Below are 20,411 nucleotides of genomic sequence, written 5' to 3'. Positions count from 1 at the left end.
TTTACTTAGAATCAATAGTTTACTTCAACTGGAATGTGGAAGCCTCACCCACTTATGTTCTTTTATCCTCCGTGCTTTGTGTTATAATTGTCATACATATTACATATATATTCATTAAAAATGCATTAGATAGTGTTATGATTTTCGCTTTTAACCATCAAATATATTTTAAGGAACTCAAAAGCAGAATAATCTGTGATAGTTACCTAGGTCGCTGCTATTTTCATCATTCATTCTTTATGCATAATATGCTAAGTTTCCTTCAGGTATTATTTTCCTTAGGCTGAAGACCTTCCTTTAGTAATTCTTTTAGAGCAGATCTGATGATAACAAATAGTTTTCCTTTGTCTAATGATGTCTTTATTTCATTTTAATTCTTAAATAATTTTAACAGTCTGTAGAATTGTGGGTGGACAGATTTTTTTTCTTTGTTTCTGCTCTTTAAAAATGTGCCATTTCATTTCAGTGTCTCTGGTTTCTGATGAGAAGTCAGTAGTCATTTGAATCCATGTTCTTTTTTATACTAAGGTATTGTTTTTCTTTGGCTACCTTCACATTTTTTGTCGTTAGTTTTCAGCAATTTGATTATGGTGTTGTCAAAGTCAAATAAAACTGTGGAGATGAATCTCCAAACAAAATGTTTTATTTCGAAAAACAGAATTCAGGGCATACGCATAGACCAGGGTGGTCTTTGATATCTTCAAAGAACAAAGAAAAGGTTGGCGGTTTTATTAGACAAATGTTATGTATTGTTTTGAAAGAAAACTCCTTGGCATTAGGAAAGTTTTGGGGAGCTCATAAGCTCTGATGGGGGAGTAATGATGGGTAGGTAAAACTAGTCTTACAGTCATGTCAGTTTATCTTAGCAGCTACTAGGTAAAAATAGTCTTAAGGTTGTAGCAGGTCATCTTGGCAGTTGGCTTAGGAGACAATCCCTGGGCAGGCACTTGTGCCCTGTGTGCTTTTCTTTTCTTCCCTGGTCTCTTGAGTCTAATTTAATTGGGCATGAGAACTCCAATTCATATAATCGGTTCTCACAGTGTTTGATTATAGATTTCTTTGGAATTTTCCTATTTGAGATTTGCTGAGCTTCTTGAATCTATACATTTTTATCTTTTGTAAAATACAGAAGGGTGTTTTTTTTTTCCATTGTTTCTCCTCCCCCTTTTTTATTATGGTAAAACATACAGAAAATAAAATTTAACACTTTGACATTTTTAGTGTATAATTCAGTGGCATTTAGTTATGCAACCATCACCACTATTTTGAGAAATTTTTCATCATCCCAAACAGAAACTCTCTACCCTCGAGCAATAACTCCACATTCTCCCTGCTCCTAGTACCTGGTAATTTCAATTCTATTAATACTTTCTGCCTTTATGAATTTATGTATTCCAGACACCTTATTTAAGTGGAATCATGTATGTGTTCTTGCTCGTGTCTGAATTATTTCACTTAGCATAAATTTTTGGACATCATTCATGTTGTAGCATGTATCAGAACTTCATTCCTTTTTGTCGTTGACTGATACTCCTTTGTATGTAGTATCAAATTTTGTTTGTGCATTCTGTTTAATTCATCTTTTGATGGACACTTTAGTTCTTTTCACCTGTTGGCTATGGGAATAATGCTGCCATGAATATTTGTGTACAAGTATCTGTTTGAGTCCCGGTTTTCCATTCTTTGAGGTATGTACTTAGCAGTGGAATTGTTGAGTCATATGGTAATTTTATATTTAACATTTTGAGGAGCTGCCAAACTTCCCATAGTGGCTGCACCATTTTACATTCCCACCGACAATGTAAAAGGGTTCTTTCTTGGGTGAATGATGACTAACTGGGCTGGTGGCACAGAGATAAAAAAATTTACCAAGACAGTTGTAAAGAAAGGCAGATGTGTTATAGAAAATATAAAAGTACATTGTCAGGGAGCAATGGGCAGAATCAGCAGAAGAGTAGCTGACTGCAAGGAAACAAGGCTTGCTGGGGATGTTATAGAATGGTGCTTATGCTGAAGAGTGCTCCGTGCAGTACTGATAACGCTAAGGTTGCAGAGAGCTAACTTGCAGGTGTCTGGTGATAGTTGTACAAAGGAGGGCTATGTGTCTCTTTTTGCTTTCCCTTGGTCCAGCCAGCCTGATTCCTTTTCCCTAACTGGGAATTCACAGGTTTCAATTCTTCTACATCCTTGCCAACACATGTTAATTTCAGTAATTTTGGGAGTAGCCATACTAGTGGATGTGGAATAATATTAGCCATTATTCCTTTCTCCTCTCTGTCAAAGTCTGATAACACAGACATTAGACCTTTGGTACTGTCCCACAGACTCTATAGGTTCTGTGCTTTTTTAAGAAATATTGTTTTCTCTGTTTTCAGATCAGATAATTTCTATTAACCTGTCTTCAAATTCACTGACTCTTTTTTTCTTTTTTTTGAGACGGAGTTTCGCTCTTGTTACCCAGGCTGGAGTGCAATGGTGCGATCTCGGCTCACCGCAACCTCTGCCTCCTGGGTTCAGGCAATTCTTCTGCCTCAGCCTCCTGAGTAGCTGGGATTACAGGCACGCGCCACCATGCCCAGCTAATTTTTTGTATTTTTAGTAGAGACGGGATTTCACCATGTTGACCAGGATGGTCTCAATCTCTTGACCTCGTGATCCACCCGCCTCGGCCTCCCAAAGTGCTGGGATTACAGGCTTGAGCCACCGCGCCCTGCCAACTCCTTTTTTCAATCTCCATTCTACTATTAAGACCATCTAGTGAGATTAAAAAAAAAATTAGTGATTGGATTTTTTTCAGTCCTAAAATATTCATTTGGTTCTTCATAGCTTCAGTTTCTTTGCTGATACTTTATATCTTTTTATTCATTTTAAGAGTGTAGGCACTTACTTCCAGGAACACCTTTATACTAACAATAGCTGCTTTAGCATTTTGGTCAGGTAATTCCAACATCTGTGTCAAATCAGCATTGGTGTGTGTCAATCATCTTTTCTCATGTGAGCTCAGATCATTCTAGTTCTTCGCATACTAAGTAGTTTCGGATTGTATCCTGGAAATTTCAAACATTATGTTAAGGGACTCTGGGTTTATTTAAATTCTATGGAGAATGTTGATATGTTTGTTTTAGTCAGCATTTGACCTTATTGGGTTCTGACTGCAAGTTCCAACCAGCTTCTGTGGGTTGTGGTTTCAATGTCAGTTCCATTTTCAAAGCCTTCAGTTTTATTCAGATTTGTCACACATGTATGCTGCTAAGTGGCCCTTCTGATACCTGGCATGTGGTTTATCTCTTAGTTTAGTTCTGTCTTTGGTATGTTGTTTATCATCAGAACCACACATGCATTCCTCAGAAGTGATACCAGAAATTCATAGACAACTTTATCTGGTAATTTTCCAAAGATCCTCCCTTTAAGTACTTTACCCAGTAACTTCCAGTCTCTTAAGCCTCTTTTTTGATCTTACATCTGTAATACTGGAGCTTTCTTTACCCCCACCCTGCCCTACACTTCCAATGACTGTATCCATATCTAGGGACAAGTTAGTGAGAGGGAGGGAGGTTAGTGAGAATTTAAAAAGCAATGGTGTTCACCTCACTCTCTTGAGACTATTGTTCCCATGAATGGAAAGTAACCCCTTCCCCCTCAGAATTTTGGTGCTTTTGTAGCTGCTAGGCAATCGCTGTCTTCTTCCTTGATCCTGAGTAGAGGGCTTCTCTGGAAGCTTTCTCTAGCCATACCAATACCCATCTCCAGATTACAGAGTGCCTTAAATCCATGGTGGGAGATACTAAAGGGGATGAAAAGGGTCTATTCACTAACAGTTAGGTCTACTGTACTTCAAATTTTGTTATTCTTCAAACTTCATACTGTTACATTCTTCTTACAGTACTTAAAGGTTGTTATATGCATTCTTTCCAGGTTTTAGAGCCACATTCAGTGGGATAGTCAGAATGGAGTGTGCTTACTCCATCTTACCCAGAACTGCAACCCTTAAAATAATTTTATAATTAACATCAATAGCAAGGGAGACTCTAGGTAAAACAAATAAATAAAACTTAACAAATTTGACATGTAAGCACTCTGAATGCCAGGCCAAAGTGTTCTTTACAACTGTCCATAGAAATTTAATCTAAGTCAAATTTCAGGTAGAAGCAAACTTTATAATTTCACCAAACCAAGAGCGAGTCAAGAATGCCTTGTGTGCTACTCTGGCTTCTTATTTTCAGGATCCAGAAAAAGCTGCTCTGGCTAGCTTAAGAAGAATAACTTATTAATCAGGTATTGCAGGAAGAGACAAATACCTAAATCAGAAATTAAAGTGGGGACACAACTACCTTTCAGAAGTAAAAAGAATTAAAAGAGAATACTCTAAACAATTGTGTGCCAAAAAATAAAGATAAACTTGATGACATGGATAAATTTCTAGCAACAAATAAATTACCAAAACTGACTCAAGAAGAAATAAAAAATCTGACTAGAGCTATAACAAGTAAAGAGAATGAAACATTAATTAAAAACTTGCCAATGACGATAAGTCCAGGATCTGATGGCTTCATCAGTGAATTCTACCAAACATTTAAAGAATTAACACCAATCCTCAATTTTTGAAAAAATAGAACAGAACACTTCCTAACTTATTTTTGATGCCAGCATTAACCTGATGCCAAAATCAGATAAAGATTTCACAAGAAAAGAAAATTACAAGGCACTATCCCTAACGAATATAGATGTAAAAATTCTCAACAAAATACTAGCAAGCCAAAGCCAACAACATATTAAAAGATAATATACCACGACCAAATGGGATTTAATGGAATCCCAGGAATGCAAGGGTGTTTTGAAGTGAAAAAAATCAATGTAATATAGCACATTAATGGAATATTAGAATACCACATGACCATCTCAATTGATGCAGAAAAAATACTTGAGACAAAATCCAACACATTTACATGATAGAAAAACTCAAGAAACTAAGAATGAAAGGGAACTTCCTCAACATGAGAAAGGGTAATTATGAAAAACTCATAGCAAAAATCATACGCAATAGTGAAAAACTAAAAGCCTTTTCCCCAAGATGAGGAGCAAGACAAACATGACTGCTTTCATTACAGCTTTGTGACATTGTATTGGAAGTTCTAGCCAAAACAGCTAGACAGACAGACAGACAGACAGACAGACAGACAGGTAGGATGTTCCTTCTTTCCCTTCACCTTCCACCATGATTGTAAGTTTCCTGAGGCCTCTCAAACTGAGTTTCTGTACAGCCTGTGAAACTATGAGTCAATTAAACCTCTTTTCTTTATAAATTACCCAGTCTCAGGTAGTTCTTTATAGCAATGTGAAAACAGTCTAATACAACAAACAATCTACTTACAATAGCATCTGAGAATAAAATACCTGGAAATAAATTTAACCAAGGGGTAAAAGACCTGTACACTGAAAACTATAAACAATTGCTGACAGAAATTTGAGAGGGACTAATTAAATGGTAAGACATACTGAGTCCATGGATTAGAAGACTTAATATTGTTAAAATGACAATACCCAAAGCAATATACAGATTCCATGCTATCCCTATTAAAACTCCGATAGCCTTACTTTTTTTTTCAGGAATGGAAAAGCCAATCTTCAAAATTTTATAGAATTGTAAGGGGCCCTAAATAGCCAAAACAGATGAACAAAGTCAGAGACCACACACTTCTTGACTTCCAAACTTACTACAAAGCTACAGTAATCAATACAGTGTGGTGCTGACATAAGGATAGACATATAGATAAATGGAATAAAGTTGAGAATCCAGAAATAAACTATGTATGTATGGCAGATTTTTTTTTCATTTTTTGTGGCTAAATATACATAACATAAAACTTACTCTTAACCATTTTCAGTGTACGATTCAGTGGTATTAAGTACATTCATATTGTTGTGCAACAGTTGCTACCATTCATCTCCACAATTCTTGAATTTGGTAAAACAGACTCTATACCCAGTAAGTAATAACTGCACATTGCCCACTTTCCCTATCCCCTGGCAATCACAATTCTACTTTCTACCTCTTTAATTTTGACTATTGTAATATCTGATTAAAATGGAATAATGTAGTATTTGTCTTTTTTGCGACTGGTTTATTTCACTTAGCATACTGTCCTCAAGGTTTATTCCTGTTGTAGGACATGTCAGAATACTTCCTTTTCAAAGCTGAGTAATCCTCTGTGGTATGTACATACTACATTTTGCTTATCTATTCGTCTGTCAATGACACTTGGGCTGTTTCCATACTTTAGCTTTTGTGAATAATGCTGCTATGAACATGAGTGTACAAATATCTCTTCAAGACCCTCGTTTTAATTTTTGCATGTAAGAACAGTCAAGCTTTATAAAAATACACCCAATTCTCAGGCTATAGTCTAGAAAGGGGAGTTGCTGTGGTTAGGATCCAGGCTTCCCAATTTTAAGCCTTTAACTCTTATTGTTGTGCAACAATTGCCACCATTCATCTCTAGAGTTCTTGCATCTAGTAAAACTGAGACTCTTTACACATTAACTAATAACTGCACATTGCCCGCTTTCCCTATCACACTTCTGCTTTCTGCCTCTTTAATTTTGACTATTCAAATACCTCTAGACTACTTTTGATTACTCTAATACGTCTAATACTTTTAACTCTTAAAGGCTTAAAACTGGGAAGCCTGGATCCTAACTACCACAATAACTGTTTGCTTTAGGACAACTACTGACCTAGAACATCATAACACATAATAGGCATTCAATGAAGAGCTGACTTAATGACTAACTTGAGAAAGGCAATAGAATAGGCTGAAAGCAGCAGCTTGATGGTGAATGTCCTGGCTTTCAGAAGCATGGTTACTGATGCTAAGTTGTTGCTGACTAGGATGAATTTAAAACCTATTTCTGAAGGCTACCTGATGCCACTGACAGAAAATAATCAGTCTTTTCCTTGGACAGATGGTGGGATCCTTAACTCTCTAAAACATTATTGTCAGACTAAACACAAGGCTTCTAAAGCTGCTTCCAGATTACAGCATCAATAAATAAATTCAACCAGCAGTTAAACTTCTATATTAGTTAAACACACTGTTTATGGTACTTGATCTTACTCTGAATGCCAAAAAATGTCTTCAGAATGAGGAAGATGAAGCAGTGTCTTCTCTCTTTAGAATGCCTGTATCACTGCACCTTCACTAAACTTTGGGTGGAGACAGGTTACTCTCAGTTACTCTTTCTTTGATTTCCCACAAGCTTTTTACCTGGAAGTGAGGTAGAACACATTAGATTCTAATGGAGATTTAGTAGTTTAAAACTAACCAGTTTATGTATACAGTCACCTTGTCCTCTGAACTTTGTCTTAATATTTGTTTCATTATGTATGTGCCTGAAGATTTGAAAACCATATTTAGGGACTGATTAATCTATAGCTGTTGAAGTATAGTTACTTAAATAAGAGTATTGCTTCTTGGCTGACTTTGAAAAGCAAGTTTATTAGAGAGAGGCTGTTGATTGGCTGATTTTCAAAGGGTGCTGTCATTGATTGATCACTTATATGAAGTTATTGACATATCAGCATGGGTTTAAAACTTGCTTTTGGTTGTTATTGTTAAGACCAGTTTATAGACAGTGCTTTTCTAGAAAAATGTAAACTTTTAAATTCTCAGAACTTTGTTACTTTACTTGACTATGTGTTAAGTATACTAGATCATATCAACATTTCTTTTTTAAGAGAATTAAATTATTTGTTGAATACACATGATAATGGATGATACACAGTCTTCATTCCCGTCTATAATTTTATCTGGTACCATAATTTAATTTAGATATATTACATAGGATGTGCCAACAGTCATTTTTTATAACCAATAATTTCATGATTTTCCTTGAGTCATCCCTTTTAATGATAAGCTCAGGTCATAGCAGTAAGTATGAGTTCAACTATACCAAGGTTTCTGAAGACAGCTTTATTATGTCTTGATAGACAAGCAGGTTGTATATAAATTCCAAATACAACCTTGCATCACCCTGAAGGAATTCTAACCTCACACTGTTGGGGAAATTTACCAAGATGGCTTCAGAATAAACTAACTTTACCTAGCACATTAAAAAGGAAAAAAAAGACATTTATTCAGCGACACAATCAGGCTATTACATTTAGTAATCAACAGCATGGATGCAAAAAAGAAATCTACATTAAAACCCTTTTTTTGGAATGCTTTACACTTTCCACAGAACAGAAACTGAAATAGCCTGTTACACAATTAGTCACAATGCAGTCCTGGAGTTTTTTGCACATACACGCGAGTATTTGTGTAAAACATGTCTTCTTTGTAGCAACTAGGACCCGTAACTACTGTGCTTGGCTGAGTTGACAAATCTGTTGTAACCTGTAACTTCCCTGTCACTTCTCTGTCTCTCCTCTCCTGCTAAGCTTTGTTTCCTAATTAAAATCTTCTGCCACTGCCCTAGCTACTGCTACTACTGGAACTGCCATAACCCCCTTGGTTTCATGGTTTGGTAAAGTATTGGGCTCCACCACTGTAGGGGCCAGAGCTTCTGCCTCCAAGGTTTCTTCCCTTCATGGGTCCAAAATTTGAAGACTGATTGTGGTAATTGCTGAAATTATTGTACCTTCCACTACCTCCAAAATTGCTTCCACTACCACCAAAGCCGCCTCCACCACCATTGTTACAGCTGTCTTGTCTGCCACTCCCATCATAGACACTGCCCTGGTTTACATAACCCTGTCCACCACTTCCATAGCCTCTACTTCCTCCAGAGTAACCAGGGCTGCCTCCTCTATAACCACCATCATTACCAAATCCATTATAGCCATCCCCACTGCCATGATATCCAACACCATGGCTGCCGCCAAAGCCACCATGACCACTAAAGTTTCCTCCATGACCAAAGTTGTCATTCTCAACAAAACCACCTCCACAACCACCAGAAAAGTTTTTATAACCAGTTTGACCTCTTTGGCTGGATGAAGCACTCGCCATCTCTTGCTTTGATAGGGCTTTCCTAACTTCACAGTTGTGGCCATTCACGGTATGGCATTTCTGAGTAACAGTCTTACCCATGGAGTCATGGTTGTCAAAGGTTACAAAGGCAAAGCCCCTTTTCTTGCCACTGCCTTGGTCAGTTGTGATTTCAATCACTTCAATTTTTCTATACTGTTCAAACTAACCTCTTAGGTGATGTTCTTCAGTGTGTTCTTTAATGCCATCAACAAAAATCTTTTTCACTGTTAAGTGGGCACTTGTTCTTCGAGAATCTTCTCTTGAGTCAGCTCTCTTGGGTTCCACATCTCTTCCATCCACTTTGTGTGGCCTTGCATTCATGGCTGCATCCACCTCCTGCACAGTGGCATATGTGACAAACCCAAAGCCCCTGGAGCTCTTGATGTTTGGATCTCTCATTACCGCACAGTCCATGGCCGCTCCCTTTGCTCAGAATGGCTCCTCAGGCTCTCATCAGTTGTTTGAAAGCTCAGTCCTCCAATGAAGAGCTTCCTCAGCTTTTTGGGCTCTTGAGGAGACTGGCTTAGACATCACGGCAGGGAGAAGAGAGACTTTAACGATGCTTCTTCAGCGGCATCCACTGGCAGAAGAACCATGTCAATATTTCTTGAAGTGTATACCACACCTCAGTTCTAAGGAATGTAAACAGAAATTCTGTGTAAATAAGAATTCCATGGAAAATAAATAAATATCATTATATCTGGATTAGGCAACAACAGGCGAGTTTGTGTATTTCAGAATTTCTCAGAGGGTTTAATATGCACAGCGTGAATCCACAACTGAGCTGTATAGTATGTGACTTTCTATAAGGTTATTTGACTTTTTATTTTTGAGAAATATTTCTCAAGGGTAGGAATCCTCAAAACAGATTTTGATAAATATTATTCTGGCTGATTATCTTTGTTAGGAGCTGGGAAACCATGGCCCATGGGCCTAATCTATCTGCTGCCTGTTTTTGTAAAGCCTGCAAGCTAAGAGAAATTTTATATTTTTTAATGGTTTGGAAAAACATATCTTATAACACCTGAAAATTATATAAAATTTAAATTTCATTGATGAATAAAATTTTATTAGAATACAGCTATGCTCATTTGGTCACATACTGCCTATGGCTGCTTTTACACTGAAATGGTAGAGTTGAATAGTGGCAACAGAAATCATATGGTGTCACTCTTATTAATTCACACTCCTGCTGAGTGCACTATAAGTCACACTGATGTAGTTACAACTGTATAGAATTCCAAGTGTGTACCATCATACCACCATATTTTTTTTGAAGATGAAATGAAGCGTGGATTATTTTGTTGTCAAATGAGATGGCAAAGTTTTACATTTATCATGGAATTACATTAGAGCTGTACTACAAGAATATAGTGTACATCTGCTTACCAGACTGAACACTCATCATGATATTCCCAACTCTCAGGAATACAATAATCAGAAAAATTAAAAAATTAAAACAATATTTTATTATAAATTATTTATGAAGATAAACAGTGGAGGAGACTGCAACCAAAGTGAGTCTCCAAGTGGCTCTTTTGTTAGCCACATGAAGAAAGCTGTTTGCCATTGGTAGTTAATTAGACTGCAAGAGAGAAAAAAATGTGTCTAGAGAAAATTATTTAAGGCTTATGGTGAGAACAGTTGCTTGAAGAGTTGAGAAGAAGCATCAGTAACCAACTAAAGAATAAGGCAAATGAATTCAAGTTCTTTTCCTTGACTTTGTAAGTCCACAGATCATATTGATACTGATCAATTATTTATTCTTAGAGACAATACCAAATTTGAAGTGAAATAAATATTAGACTCTTTATATAGAGAAACTACATGTGAAATATATTTTCAGAGAAATTGGGAAAACAGTAATTCAGTAAAATCCAAAGTGGAATCTACTGAGATGTGTTATAATCAATGGTGGTAAAAATACCTGGGGCAGGCAAAGGCTTTGGTTTACAAATTTACAAATGCTGTGAAAATGTAAGTTGATTAAAGCCTTGGTTTTCATTGTATTACTCATCTGTAGATATTTTGAGGAAAATATTTGAATCTATCATGTAATATTGAACTGGTAGAATAACAATGAACTTTCATTTGCTCTTATGGACTTCATTAATTCCAAGAATTTTTGTCTGAAGTATAAGTTGAATACCTAGACTTTCCCTACCAAAAGTAATTTTATGGCTTAGTAGTGGTAACGTTTTTCTGTGATTTTTTTTTTTTTTGAGCTCAGGGATGAGATTGCAATTTTTCTGAAGAATAAGAACCCCTTTAACCAATATATTGAACTCTGAATGGCTTTAGAAATTACCTTTTGCAGCAAACGTGATAGTTGTTTAATAAATTCAACCCAAAATTACAAAGCAAAGCAATGCTTATATGTGAAACTTAAACGGAATTAAAGTCATTTTGATAATTTTTGAATCATGAGACATGACAAGTGGCTTCATACTTCCTATGCTAGAAAAAATTTAAACAAGAAACAAGATCTTCAATACTACACAAATTTGCAGTGGATATATTTTCCAAGCTCAAACTACATTTCCAGTAGAGTTTTTGGGACTCTGATGCAAGTGCAAAGGGAATTTCCATATTTTAAAATGAATTTAACAGTGAAATTGAGGCTCTTCTACCTAACGCTTTAACTAGGAAGTGATTAACGTGCAATGTAATGACATGCTAAAAGGCAAATAAATACCTTAAGAGAATAATCTAATGAGATTCTATGAATGCCTTCCAAGTGAGGAGTATGTTCAATAAAAATCATATGGATGTCTCATTATTAGTATTTTACAATAGTTACTGTGTAACATAAAAAGATATTTTAATGATAAATAAAATCTCATTACAAATCAGCATTAACAAGTAAACATTTGCAAATGATTTTTATGGTAAGGAACTTTATTAATCCCAATTTAGCAAAAATACTATTCTGCCATTAACAAAAACAGTTTAATTCTTCTCACTAGTGGACCACTATAACAAAAATTGTACTCAAGTTTTATTATATTTTGATTTTCATGAATTAAAAATTTGTGGACATTTGTTTCCTCTCATTACATAAAAATCTATACAATATCTTCAATTTTGCCTCTTGGCCCACAGAGTCCAAAATATTTACTATCGCACCTTTTATTTTTTCCTAAGAGACAGGGTCTCAGTCTGTCACCCAGACTTCAGTCCTGTGGTGCGGCCATAGCTCACTGCAGCCTTCAATTCCTGGCCTCAAGTGATCCTCCCACCTCAACCTCCCAAAGTGTGGGATTACAGGTGTGAGCCACCACACCTGGCCACTATCACACCTCTTGACCCTAAAAAAGCCTTTACAGAAAAGGCTTGCTGAATTCTTTTTTTTTCTTTCTTTTTTTTTTTTTTATTGCATTTTAGGTTTTGGCGTACATGTGAAGAACATGCAAGATTGTTGCATAGGTACACACATGGCAGTGTGCTTTGCTGCCTTCCGTCCCCTCACCTGTATCTGTCATTTCTCCCCATGCTATCTCTTCCCACCTCCCCACCCCCCGTCCCTCCCCCATTTCCCCCCAACGGACCCCAGTGTGTAGTGCTCCCCTCCCTGTGTCCATGTGTTCTCATTGTTCAACACCCGCCTATGAGTGAGAATATACGGTGTTTGATTTTCTGCTCTTGTGTCAGTTTGCTGAAAATGATGGTTTCCAGGTTCATCCATGCCCCTACAAAGGACGTGAACTCATCATTTTTGATGGCTGCATAATATTCCATGGTGTATATGTACCACATTTTCCCTATCCAGGCTGTCATCGTTGGGCATTTGGGTTGGTTCCAGGTCTTTGCTATTGTAAACAGTGCTGCAATGAACATTCGTGTGCACGTGTCCTTGTAGTAGAATGATTTATAATCCTTTGGATATATACCCAGTAATGGGATTGCTGGGTCAAATGGGATTTCTATTTTTAGGTCCTTGAGGAATCGCCACACTGTCTTTCACAATGGTTGAATTAATTTACATTCCCACCAACAGTGTAAAAGTGTTCCTATTTCTCCACAGCCTCTCCAGCATCTGTTGTTTCCCGATTTTTTAATGATCGCCATTCTAACTGGTGTGAGATGGTATCTCAATGTGGTTTTGATTTGCATTTCTCTGATGACCAGTGATGATGAGCATTTTTTCATATGTTTGTTGGCCTCCTGTATGTCTTCTTTTGTAAAGTATCTGTTCATATCCTTCGCCCATTTTTGAATGGGCTTGTTTGTTTTTTTCTTGTAGATCTGCTTTAGTTCTTTGTAAATTCTGGATATCAGCCCCTTGTCAGATGGGTAGGCTGCAAAAATTTTTTCCCATTCTGTTGGTTGCCGATTCACTCTACTGACTGTTTCTTTTGCTGTGCAGAAGCTGTGGAGTTTGATTAGGTCCCATTTGTCTATTTTGGCTTTTGTTGCCATTGCTTTTGGCGTTTTGGTCATGAAGTCCTTGCCTACGCCTATGTCCTGAATGGTTTTGCCTAGATTTTCTTCTAGGGTTTTTATGGTGTTAGGTCTGATGTTTAAGTGTTTAATCCATCTGGAGTTAATTTTGGTGTAAGGTGTCAGGAAGGGGTCCTGTTTCTGCTTTCTGCACATGGCTAGCCAGTTTTCCCAACACCATTTATTAAACAGGGAGTCCTTTCCCCATTGCTTGTTTTTGTCAGGTTTGTCGAAGATCAGATGGTTGTGGGTATGTTGTATTTCCTCTGAGGCCTCTGTTCTGTTCCATTGGTCTATATCTCTGTTTTGGTACCAGTACCATGCTGTTTTGATTACTGTAGCCTTGTAGTATAGTTTGAAGTCCGGTAGTGTGATGCCTCCCGCTTTGTTCTTTTTGCTTAGAATTGACTTAGCTATGCAGGCTCTCTTTTGGTTCCATATGAAGTTTAAGGTGTTTTTTTCCAGTTCTGTGAAGAAGGTCATTGGTAGCTTGATGGGAATAGCATTGAATCTGTAAATTACTTTGGGCAGTATGGCCATTTTCACTATGTTGATTCTTCCTAACCATGAACATGGAATGTTTCTCCGTCTGTTTGTATCCTCTTTTATTTCGTTGAGCAATGGCTTGTAGTTCTCCTTGAAGAGGTCCTTTACATTCCTTGTTAGTTGTATTCCTAGGTATTTTATTCTCTTTGTAGCAATTGTGAATGGCAGTTCGTTCTTGATTTGGCTCTCTTGAAGTCTATTACTGGTGTATAGGAATGCTTGTGATTTTTGCACGTTGATTTTGTATCCTGAGACTTTGCTGAAGTTGTTTATCAGTTTCAGGAGATTTTGGGCTGAGATGATGGGGTCTTCTAGATATAAAATCATGTCATCTGCAAATAGAGACAATTTGATTTCCTCCTTTCCAATTTGGATACCCTTTATTTCTTTTTCTTGCTTGATTGCTCTGGCTAGAACTTCCAGTACTATATTGAATAGGAGTGGTGAATTCTTAAATAGACCATTGAATTAGAATGGGAAGCCTAGAACAAAAACATGCATAGATAGATGAATCTTGATTTAGGAAAAGGTGGTACTGCAGTTTAGAAGGGAAAGAAAATTCTATTCAGATGAAAAAACATCAACTTTACCCTACCTCACATCATACATGGAAGCAATTCAAGGTGGATTACAAATCTAAGTGTGAAAAAGTGAATAACAAAACTTTGACAGATAATGTAAAAAAGAATGTCTTTATGACTTTGAAATATAGAAAACTGTCTTGAACAGAATACGAAAAGTGTTAACCATCACAGAAAAGTAATAAATTTTACTACATTACATTTAATACCTAGTTATCAAAACATGCTAAAGAGAATAAAGAGGCCAGTGACAGTATGATTTAGTTTGGATGTTTGTCCCCTCCAGATAATCATGTTGAATTCTGATCCCCAATGTGGAAGGTTGGGCCTAGTGGAAGGTGTTTGTGTCATAGGGGATGATCCCTTATGAAAGGCTTGGTGCTCCCCCACACATGGTAATGAGGGCATTCTTGCTCTGTTAGTTCACATGGAATCTGGCTGTTTAAAAGAATCCAAGACCTCCCTCTTCTCTTCTCTTGTCGTGTGACACACCCACTCCTTCTTCACCCTCTAGCATGATTGTAAGCTTTCTGAGGCCTTCACCAGAAGCAGACACCAGAATTTTGAGTCAAAATAAACTTCTTTTCTTTATAAATTACCCCCTCTCAGGTATTGCTTTATAGCAGTGAAAACAGCCGAATACACGGTGCTTTAGATTTAAATTGACAATTCTGTGACAGCAAAAGTTTCAGTAAGTGGCCCTAGTAGATAGCAAGTTCCATTTTAAAAGGATAGCAATCACAAAGCTCAAGGTTTACAGGAAAGAGAGCTGACAACCTTACCTTTATTAGTTAGTAGAATTTATAATAAATCTACAATAGGCCAGGCGCGGTGGCTCAAGCCTGTAATCCCAGCACTTTGGGAGGCCGAGGCGGGTGGATCACAAGGTCAAGAGATCAAGACCATCCTGGTCAACATGGTGAAACCCCGTCTCTACTAAAAATACAAAAAATTAGCTGGGCATGGTGGCGTGTGCCTGTAATCCCAGCTAATCAGGAAACTGAGGCAGGAGAATTGCCTGAACCCAGGAGGCGGAGGTTGCGGTGAGCCGAGATCACGCCATTGCACTCCAGCCTGGGTAAGGAGTGAAACTCTGCCTCAAAAAATAAATAAATAAAAAAATAAATAAATCTAGAATATAAATTCTCAAATATGAAACTTAATTTATCAAATGAACAATAACAACTTGATATTTATCATTGCTATTAAGCAGTATTTTAAAAAGAACACAGTAGATGGTACTGGAACTAAAATGTTCAAACATTACAAATAAATTATTTTTCATTCATATGATACCAACCACAGCATTTTAAAGGCACTAGTTCTATTAGACACAAAATTAAACCTGATTAAATTGCAAAGAAAACACAGTACAATGTAATTATCCATGTGGACGTCATTTAGAGCCCTGGTTTCACTGAAATAATCATTAGAATAGTAAGTAAACCTCAACAAAACCAGCATTCCATTTTACATTAGTAAATGCATTAGCTTTATTGTAGCTGGTGGGCAAAAAACAATTGGATAAAACTCCTGCAGGATGACACATTTCACAGTGAGATATTTTTCCATTTTTTACTTTATCTGATAAATACAGGAACCATTAGCAGTTTAAATGTGGCCAGTTTAGGTCAATAAAATCTATGAATTTAAATTTTTAAAGTTAGTATTTCAAATTCAGTAATAGAATCCAACAGACAGATGTTAAATGTGCCTTCATTAAATGCCTTTCTGGCTTTTATATATAATTGCTAAAATTATCTCAGGACTACAGTATCAGTCATAACAATTTTTCTTATGTAACCTAATCCTCCATTTTTAAAAGAGCTTCTAAAAATTGGCAGCACTGTGGCTTATGCTTGTAATCATAGCAGTTTGGATGGACGAGGCGGGTGGATCACTTGAACTTAGGCCAACATGATGAAGCCCCAGGTCTACTGAAAACACGAAAATTAGCTGGGCGTAGTGGTGCACACCTGTCATCCCAGCTGCTCAGGAGGCTGAGGCAGGAGAATAGCTTGAACCTGGAAGACAGAGGTTGCAGTGAGCTGAGATCATGCCATTGCACTTCAGCCTGGGTGAGGAGCAAAACTCATCTCCAAAAATAAAAATAAAAATAAAAATGTTCTTTACCTAAGACAATTTTGGAACGCATCCCTTTACTTGTACTTCATGCTATGTTACTACTTTGTGCCTAATATTTGATTCATTTAGTAATTCAATAAACAAATTATTGTTTGTTTTGGAGGATTCCAAAGAAAAATATTTTGTCAGATTTTGGAAAACAGAAGACCCATATAATATTCATAATCTATTTGTTGTGTACCAAGAACTATTCTGTGAATTTTGTATGCATTATCTGTCAATTTGTTTGGAAGAACAACTATTGTAATCATTTAGGGATGAAGAAAGTAAGCCTTAGGTAGGTAAATATTCTTTCACAGGCAGTTGAAACCAAAGTCTAAATTGAGAAAAATTTTGCTTACCTATTAGGGAAGACATGTCAGCATATTAAGACTACAGTGATAGATAAAATAAACAGTGACTAAAAATACGATAATTTGATTATGACAAGGAATCTACAATCAATTGAATGTCTGAAATTAGTTAAAATAGTTGATCATTAAAGTGTAAGAGTGAGGTGCTAGGTGTGGTGGCTCATGCCTATAATCCCAGCACTTTGGGAGGCCAAGGTGGGTGGATCACGAGGTCAAGAGATCGAGACCATCCTGGTCAACATGGTGAAACCAGGTCTCTACTAAAAATATAAAAATTAGCCGGGCATGGTGGCGCACGCCTGTAGTCCCAGCTACTCGGGAGGCTGAGGCAGGAGAATTGCTTGAACCCAGGAGGCGGAGGTTGCGGTGAGCCGAGATTGCACTATTGCACTGCAGCCTGGGTAACAAGAGCGAAACTCTGTCTCAAAAAAAAAAGAAAGAAAGAAAAAGTAAGAGTGAGCCTAAATCATGTACTAATCCAATGAAAATACTATGTTAACTCTTCTCATTAATATAGATATGGTATGTCTATTCAAGATCTGTTTTATGTCCTTAGATAAGATTTTAGAATTGTTTATTATGTAGTCGTAAAATCTTGTTATATGCTTTCTTAGTTATTTACTACTTTTTAATCCTCTGGTAATGGAAGTTTTTTCAATATCCATTTTTAATGGGTTATAAAACCCATTGGTATTTGTATATTCAGTGTTCAGCCATTTTGGTACATTTTGTCAGTAGTTCTTAGAGTTCTTTTTTTTTTTTTTTTTTTTTTTTTTGAGACGGAGTTTGGCTCTTGTTACCCAGGCTGGAGTGCAATGGCGCGATGTCGGCTCACCGCAACCTCTGCCTCCCGGGTTCAGGCAGTTCTCCCTCAGCCTCCTGAGTAGCTGGGATTACAGGCACGTGCCACCATGCCCAGCTAATTTTTTGTATTTTTAGTAGAGACTGGGTTTCACCATGTTGACCAGGATGGTCTCGATCTCTTGACCTCGTGATCCACTGGCCTTGGCCTCCCAAAGTGCTGGAATTACAGGCTTGAGCCACCGCGCCCGGCCATTCTTAGAGTTCTTAACTCAGTTTTCCAAGCATGTCATCTGCAAATGAAGATAATTTTCCCTTTGTCAATATTTATATTGAGTATTTTTTTAAATTGCATAAGCTGGAACCTCCAAAAAGAAAAAGATTAAATATGCAGTAGACATTTCTTATCTTGGGAAAAGCCTATTCAACATCTGAACCATTTCTTAGTTGAGAATTTTTTTACCCTGTGAATCACTTAAAGGCCTGCCTCTCCCTATATAAGCAGAAACAGTCAAATGCTTTACCTTCCCAATCTGCGTTGAGCTAGGATATCAGCGCTTAAACTGGAATCAGCTAGTCAGATAGGCCTGCTAAGGAGTCTGAGATAATGAACCCAAGGTGCAGGTACAATGAAGAAGGAAGTTTTTGACAATGGCACAGCATTCTTCTTCTAGGTAACACTGCCTGCGCTACTGTCTGCAGCTGAATAGGGAGGGCATCTCTGCAGTCTGTGGCCTGTGTCCTCAGCCTCCGAGCAGCAGCGTCTCTCCACACTGATTCTGTAGCATGAACTCTGTGTAAGTCAGGCTGCCTGGACTCCCCTTTCTGCCTGTCAGTTTTTCCTGCCTGGTTTTCCCAGCCTTCCTGGGAATTCCACGAGCCAGATGGAATATTCTCTTTAAAAAAAAAAAAAAAAAAAAAAATCATTGAGGTAAAATTACATAAAATTCATGATTTTCAAGTGAAAAATTCAGTGGAATTTATTCTTTTCACAACGTTCAACTGCCACCTCTCTGGCATCTCCGCTACTCCAAAGTGAAACCCTCTTACCAAGTAAGCGGTTTTTCTGTGTTGTCCCTCGCCTCAGTTTCGGCAAACGGCCTATATGCATTCTGTCTCTACAAATTTATCTGTTCTGGATATTTTATTATAAACATTTAAATCATTATACATATGTAATAGTTGTGTATATTTATGGGGTACATGTGATTTTTTGATACAGACACACAATGTGTAATTGTCAAATCAGGGTCATTGGATTATCCAACACTTCAAGCATTTATCATTTCTTTTGGTTAGTAACATTCCAATTCCACTTTTAGTTATTTTGAAATATACAATAAATTACTGTTAATTATAGTTGCCCTACAGATCTTATTCCTTCTATCTAACTGTAGTTTTGGACTCATTAACCATCCCTAGTATAGTCACCCTACTGGTCTGTCAAGCACTAGGTCTTATTTCCTCTATCAAACTGTATGTCTGTACCGATTCTTCAACCTCTTTTTATTCCCCCACACCTTCCTGGCCTCTGGTAACCAATCTACTCTCTATCTTCATGGCATCCACTTTTTGAGCTCTCACATATGAAGGAGAACATGTGCAATTTGTCTTTCTGTGCTTGGCTCATTACACTTAACATAATGACCTTCAGTTCCATCTACGTTGCTGCAAATGAAAGGATTTCATTTTGTTTTATAGCTGGATAATATTCCATTGTGTATATATGCTACATTTTCTTTATGCTTTCATCACTGATAGACCCTTAGGTTGATTCCATATTTTGGCTATTGTGAATACTACTGCAATAAACATAAAAGTGCAGATATCTATTTGATCTGTTGATTTCCTTTCTTTTGGATATACATTCAGTAGAGGAATTGACAGATCATCTGATAGTTCTATTTTTAGTTTTTCGAGGCGGTGTCATCCAGTTTTCCATAGTGGCTGTACTAATTTACATTCCCACCAATAATGTACAGGTGTTCCCCTTTTTCCATGTCCTAGTTAGCATTGATTATTCCCTGTGCTTTTAGTAGAAGCCATTTTAACTGTGGTTTTGATCTGCATTCTCTGATTAGTGATGCTGAGCATTTTTTCATAAACTTACTGGCCAGTTACATGTCTTCTTTTGAGAAATGTCAGATCTTTTACCCAGTTTTAAATTATATCATTTGGGGGTTTTTGCTATTGAGTTGTTTGAGCTCCTTATATATTCCCTTGTCAGATGGGTAGTTTGAAAATATTTTCGTTGACTCCATAGGTTGTCTCCTTACTTTGCTGATGCAGAAGTAAGCTTTGCAGAAGCTTGTTAGTTTGATGTGATCCCATTTGTCCAACTTTGCTTTGGTTGTCTCTAGCATATTTGAGGTGAGGTAGTGCAATGCTTCTAGGTTTGTTCTTTTTGATCAGGGTTGCTTTGGCTACTTGGGGTCTTTGGTGGTTCCATATAAATTGTAGGATTATCTTTTGCTATTTCTGTGGAGAATGATCTTGGTATTTTGATAGGGATTGCA

At 37.1% G+C, this 20,411-nt stretch overlaps 1 pseudogene; it reads right to left on the bottom strand.

Annotated features, from left to right (window-relative positions):
- Positions 1 to 8,450: 8,450 nt before the first annotated feature.
- Positions 8,451 to 19,006, bottom strand: LOC101044390 (heterogeneous nuclear ribonucleoprotein A1-like; annotated as a pseudogene).
- Between the last annotated feature and the right edge of the window lie 1,405 nt (positions 19,007 to 20,411).

Source organism: Saimiri boliviensis, chromosome 2 (assembly GCF_048565385.1).
Source record: "Saimiri boliviensis isolate mSaiBol1 chromosome 2, mSaiBol1.pri, whole genome shotgun sequence".
NCBI lineage: Eukaryota > Metazoa > Chordata > Mammalia > Primates > Cebidae > Saimiri > Saimiri boliviensis.
Note: the sequence above shows the minus strand (reverse complement) of the source record. Positions and strands in the feature narration are given on the sequence as shown.